Below are 6000 nucleotides of genomic sequence, written 5' to 3' on the forward strand. Positions count from 1 at the left end.
TGGCGGGTGCTTGTAATCCCAGCTACTCGGGAGGCAGAGGCAGGAAATCACTTGAACCAGGGAGGTGGAGGTTGCAGTGAGCCAAGATAGCGCCACTGCACTCCAGCCTGGGCAACAAGAGCGAAACTCCATCTCGGGGAAAAAAAAAAAAAAAAGACAGAGGGAAGATTTGAGTCCAGGGAGTGAGGTCAGTAGTAGTAATAGCCCCTTCCACCCCATTCACAAGCCTTGGTCATTTCATTGGCTCCCCAGTAAGGAGACAGGGCAGGTGTCTGTTTCACAGATGGGGAAAACTGAGGCCCAGGGAGGTTAAGTGACTCAGCCACTGACTGCCTGTCGGTCGGTGGTGAGTTCAGACCTCCAGCCCAGTGAGTGCCCTCCCTCTGCCCTGCCCTATTTATGCTTCTCATTTGAATCAGAGAGAATGTGGATGTGGTGGCTGACCAAGATTGCCCTGATTCCTCATCCTCCCTGCATCCATGCCCTTTGCCAGGCAGTGCCCTCCCAGGATGTGGGTGAGACATGCAGAGCCAGGCTGCCCCGTCTGACCCATACTGGATCAGCCAACCCTGGCTGACCCCTAAACATATGAGTCAGTCCAGTCCAAATGAGCAGGGCTGCCTGACACCCCCAACTGTCCCCGGATGTGTCAGCAATAAGGGCTCATCACTGCCTGCCCCTAGGCGTTTGGGGTTGGTTGTTAGGCAGCATTATCATGCCTCTGGTAGTTGATACAGTGACTGAAAGTCTTTCGTGAGCATCTGGGAGCAATAACTCTCCTCTCCAGCCTCTGTCTCTCTGGGCTTATCGCTGGTTTTATTGAGGCTTCTTGGCACCCCCATAGCCTACACTTCCCTGGTCACTACAGGGGGTCAGCGTGCAAGGGGATCCTTAGACTTTAGGATTCATGGCAGAACAACAAGTTGTTAGTTGCACAGGCTCTGGGGTTAGACGACCTGGGTTTAAATCATGGTGCCCCATTACTAGCTGTGTCATCTGGGCTGAGTTTGAAATCTCTCTGAGCCTCAGTTTCCTCATCTGTAAAGAGGGATAATAATCAGGGTTGCCATGAGGATGAAATGAGATCATATATATGAAGCCTTGGGTGGAGCCTAACACGAATTACCGAGTGCTCAATACATGCCAGCCACGCAGCAGCTATTAGGCACCCAATGGCACCCTAGTGGATCAGTGGCTTGTGGGGCTCTCAGTAGCCCCTTCCAGGCCTCCCAGCCCCCAGGCAGAAGGTGGAGGTGGGAGGGTCAGTGCCTATATTTCCAGTTTCCCTCCCTTCCAGCCACCAGTTTGTGACTTCTTGGACAAAGTCCACAAATCCCTACTGTTACCCAAGCCAGACCCCAGGGAGTCCTTCCCGACCCCTCCCTCTCCCTCCCCACTACACCCACCACAGTGCGCTTTGATTTTGCCTTCTAACACGGGAGGAAGGATGGTGAATTTGGTTCCTATTGCTCTTGTAACAAATCATCACAAACTTAGTGACTAAAAACACACACATTTATTATCTTGTAGTTCTGAAGGTCAGAAGTCCACAGTTTGTCTCACTGGGCTAAAGTTCAGGTATGGTCAGGACTGTTTCCTTCGGAGGTCTGGAGAAGAATCCATTTCCTGGCCTTTACCAGCTTCCAGAGGCCACCCGCGTTCCTTGGTTCGTGGCCCCTTCCTCTATCTTTAGAGCCAGCAGCGTAGCATCTTCAAATCTCTCTCTGACCCTGACCCTCTTGTCTCCCTCTTCTAAGGACCCTTATTGATTACACAGAGCCCACCTAGATAATCCAAGGTGGTCACTCCATGGCAAGATCCTTAATTTAATCGTATCTGAAAAATCTCTTTTGCCAAGTAAGGTAACATGTTCACAGGTTCTGGGGATTGGGGTATACACATCTTTTGCAGGGAGCATTATTCTGTTTACCATATATAGGCATTGATTCTTGGGCATAATAGTGGATGTTGTCCTCAAAGCTGAGAATTTTACACTCTTTTTTTTTTTTGGAGACAGAGTTTCGCTCTTTTGCCTACCCAGGCTGGAGTGAAGTGGCACGATCTCAGTTCACTGCAACTTCCACCCCCCAGGTCCAAGCGATTCTCCTGCCTTAGCCTCCCGAGTAGCTGGGATTATAGGTGCCAACTACCACGCCTGGCTAATTTTTTGTATTTTTAGTAGAGATAGGGTTTTGACACGTTGGCCAGGGCGGTCTTGAACTCTTGACCTCAGGTGATCCACCCCCAGCTCGGCCTCCCAAAGTGCCAGGATTACAGGTGTGAGCCACCGCGCCTGGCCAAATTTTACAGTCGTGTTGAACAAACTGAACTGTGGGTTGTGTTTCACCATGTATTAGCTAACAAATAGTCATTTTTGTTGTTGTTGTTTCTTGTTTCCTGAGACAGGGTCTCACTCTGTTGACCAGGCTGGGGTGCAGTGGCACGATCACGGCTCACTGCAGCCCTGACCTCCTGGGCTCAAGTGATCCTCCTGTCTCAGCCTCCCAAGTAGCTGCCACCACAGGTACATGCCACCACGGCTGGCTAATTTTTGTATTTTTTTGTAGAGACAGGGTCTTGCGATGTTGCCCAGGCTGGTCTCGAACTCCTGGGCTCAAGCAGTCCTTCTGCCTCAGCCTTCCAAGTAGCTGCGACTACAGGTATATGCTACCATGCCTGGCTCCTGACAAATAATAGTTTTGATAATTAAGCAGATTCCTGGAAGTTTATGTAGATGTGGGGCTGGAGGCCTGCTGCTCTACGCTAGTTGTGCCTCTTAAATAATTACTGAAACCTCCCTTTTCTCCTTTTCATTACCACCTCCATCCAGGCTGTATTATTTCTGGCCTAGACTGCTACAGGAGCCTCCTTACTGGCCTCTCTGCCTCCACTCTTGCCTGCTCCAAATCACACTCCCCACAGCTGTCTGATGGACACTTTAGTGTACACGTCGGACCATAGTGGCCACTTCGCTATCTAAAAGCCCTCTACAGCTCCCTCCGCCCTCAGCATGAAGTCCCAGCAGCCCCTACCGCTGCACAAGGCCTTCCATAAGGGCGTTTGCTTCCTTTCCAGTCTTGTCGCTTGCTCCTCCCTGCCAGGGTGACCAACCATCTTGGTTCGCCTGGGACTGTTCTGGTTTTAGCATTGATACACCCGTGTCTCGGAAAACTCAGTCCAGGCAAACCAGGACAATTGGTCACTCTGCCCTTGCCCCTGACTTTATGCTCTGGCAACACTGGAGTTCTTTCAACCAGTCGCTATAGCTTTGTTCATGCTCTTCCCTCGGCTAGAAAGTGACCCCTTCTGTTCCCTAGTGAATTGATTAGCAAGTAACTGAAAACCTTCAGTGGCTAAAACAAGTGCAGATGTATTTTTTCCACATAGCCAGACATTCAGAGGAAAATGGTGGCTGGCATTGGATCTATAGCTTGATGAGGTCTAAGCTGACATCTGTGTAATTCTCTTGGCCACAAGATGGCTGCCTCAGCTCCAGGCGTCACATCCATATTCAAGGCAGGAAGAAGGGCAAGGGGAAAGATTTTTCTTTTTTTTTTTTTCTCCAGAGGATGTTTTACATTGCAGGGCAGCAGAACATGGTAGACAGGAGCACAGGCCCTGGCGTTAGATCACTAAAGTCTGGATCCCGGCTCCACCACCTTCTAGTTAAACATTGGGAAGTCACTAACCTTCTCTGGGCTCAGTTTTCTCATCTGTCAAATGGGCATGATGTTAATAGTAACCTACCTGACAGGGTTGTTTTTGGGGATTGAGATAATGTAAAACCTATAGGATAGTGCTTGGCGCATACTAAGTGCCTGATAAATGTTAGATATTATTTAACATTTCTTAAATAACATTGCAATATTAATTAACTTTGTAATTAGCTCCCTAACTACAAGGGATCTGAGGACAGCAAGCATTTAGCATTTATAACCCCCAGTATAAAGACACACAAAAGAAGACAGCTGGGAATGAGGCTGGGCCTGGTGGCTCACGCCTGTAATCCCAGTACTTTGGGAGGCCAAGGTGGGCAGATCACCTGAGTTTGAGACCAGCCTGGACAACATGGTGAAACCTCATCTCTACTAAAAAATTACAAAAAATTTAGCTGGGGCCGGGCATGGTGGCTCACACCTGTAATCCCAGCACTTTGGGAGGCCGAGGCAGGTGGATCACGAGGTCAGGAGATCGAGACCATCCTGGCTAACACGGTGAAACCTGTCTCTTCTAAAAATACAAAAAAATAAAAAAAAATTAGCTGGGCGTGGTGGTGTGTGCCTGTAATCCCAGCTACTTGGGAGGCTTAGGCAGGAGAATCGCTTGAACCTGGGAGGTGGAGGTTGCAGTGAGCAGAGATGGTGCCACTGTACTCCAGCCTGGGCATCAGAGCAAGACTCTGTCTCAAAAAAGAAAAAAAAAAAAAAAGAGGATAGCCGGGAATGAAGTCTGGATTAAGCAAACAGGGCTACCTTCTGTACTTGGGTACCTTCTGGTCAAATTTTAAGACCGAGCTTGGGCATCATCACCTCCAGGAAGCCATCATGAATTCCTCCCGCCAGCTGACACTGGTTTAAGTGTCCCATTTCTATGCTTCTGGTCTGTATTTCTGTTTTCAAATGTATACCAGGGAATTTAATGATCTATTTACTGGTCCATCTCCTGCACAGCTGGGGTTCCCCCATCCTGGATTCCCGGGTCTGGGTGGTGCTGGGCTCCCTGTAGCCCCCACTTCTTGTCGAGTAAGTCAAGTCTTTCCTGAGACTTGCCTTGGCATCACTGGGGTGTGGGAGTCACACCATGGTCCCCACTCCCAGGGGACAAAGTCTGGTGGAGAAAAGGGAGAACTCTTGGGCCAGTCTGAGGCAGCTGCAGCCGAGGGTTCTCCAGCGAGGGGTCCAGAGGCTGGGCTAGGGGCACCTCCACAGAACAGGACATTCCCAGGAGCACGCCAGGCCAGAGGCCCCTATCACCAGGGTCTGATCCCCCTGGCATGTCCCTCCCCGGACACTGGGTCCCTCTCATCTCTGGCCACCCCCATCATCAGGGTCTGATCCCCCTGCCATGTCCCTCCCTGGACACTGGGTCTGTTTCATCTCGGGCTCCTCTTGGCCTCTTGTCAGCCTCGGGAGAACTCTCTTCTGCTGGATCAGGCATTGCCAGCTGTCCCAACTCCTTCCTCTCTCTGGGCCTCAGTTTCCCCACTTGTCTAATGCAATGAAAGCGTATCCAGCTCTGACCACTGTGATTGTGTGTGGAAACCATTGCCTTCAAATGTGTGTCTCCTGAGGGTGATGCTGGGGTCTCCTCCTCTTCCTTTACCCTCATCATGCCCGGCACAGGGCTGGACACAGGGGCGGCTCACTAAACACGTCTCAAAGCAGAGAGCCCCTGCCAACAGCAGCCGCGGGGTCTGTGCTGCGGGGTGGGTTGGGGGGGTCCCGGCTAGGGAGCCCCTTCCCCAGGAGTGGCTGTCCCTGAGCTTTGGCCATCCTCCTGTGGCTTGTTCTCTCTGGCCTGGGGGAGGCTGCTCTTGGGGAGACCCTGCCTTCCACCTGCAGCTGGGGACCATGAGGACCTGCCAGGCCCCTCGGTGGAGGTAGGATCAGAGAAGCGAGTGATTTCATCAGCGTCTCACCTGTTCACAGCTTGTGAGATGGAGTGGGGAAGGTGTCTGATGTGTCCTTAACTCCCATCCCCTCCGGCTTCACACAAGACTCCCTGGGCTCTCCGCCCCCAGCCCCCTGCCTGCCATTCATGCCCCAGGAGGCTCCTTCCTTGGCCCTCTCTCTGGGCCTCCGTTTCCCCACCTGTCTAATGCAGAGTAGGGGAAACTGGCTGAGTGGGGTCTCTCTTTGGCTGCATAGTGTGGAAAGGGGCAGCACCAGAGAGCTGGGAAGCAGCAGTCAGCGGCTGCACAAATCAAGGATCCAGGCGGCCCCGGGAGAAGGAAGTTTATTGCTCTTGCAGGGACTCCCTGTCGCCGCTCCCAGCAACAGG

This window comes from Chlorocebus sabaeus, chromosome 20, assembly GCF_047675955.1.
Source record: "Chlorocebus sabaeus isolate Y175 chromosome 20, mChlSab1.0.hap1, whole genome shotgun sequence".
Lineage (NCBI taxonomy): Eukaryota > Metazoa > Chordata > Mammalia > Primates > Cercopithecidae > Chlorocebus > Chlorocebus sabaeus.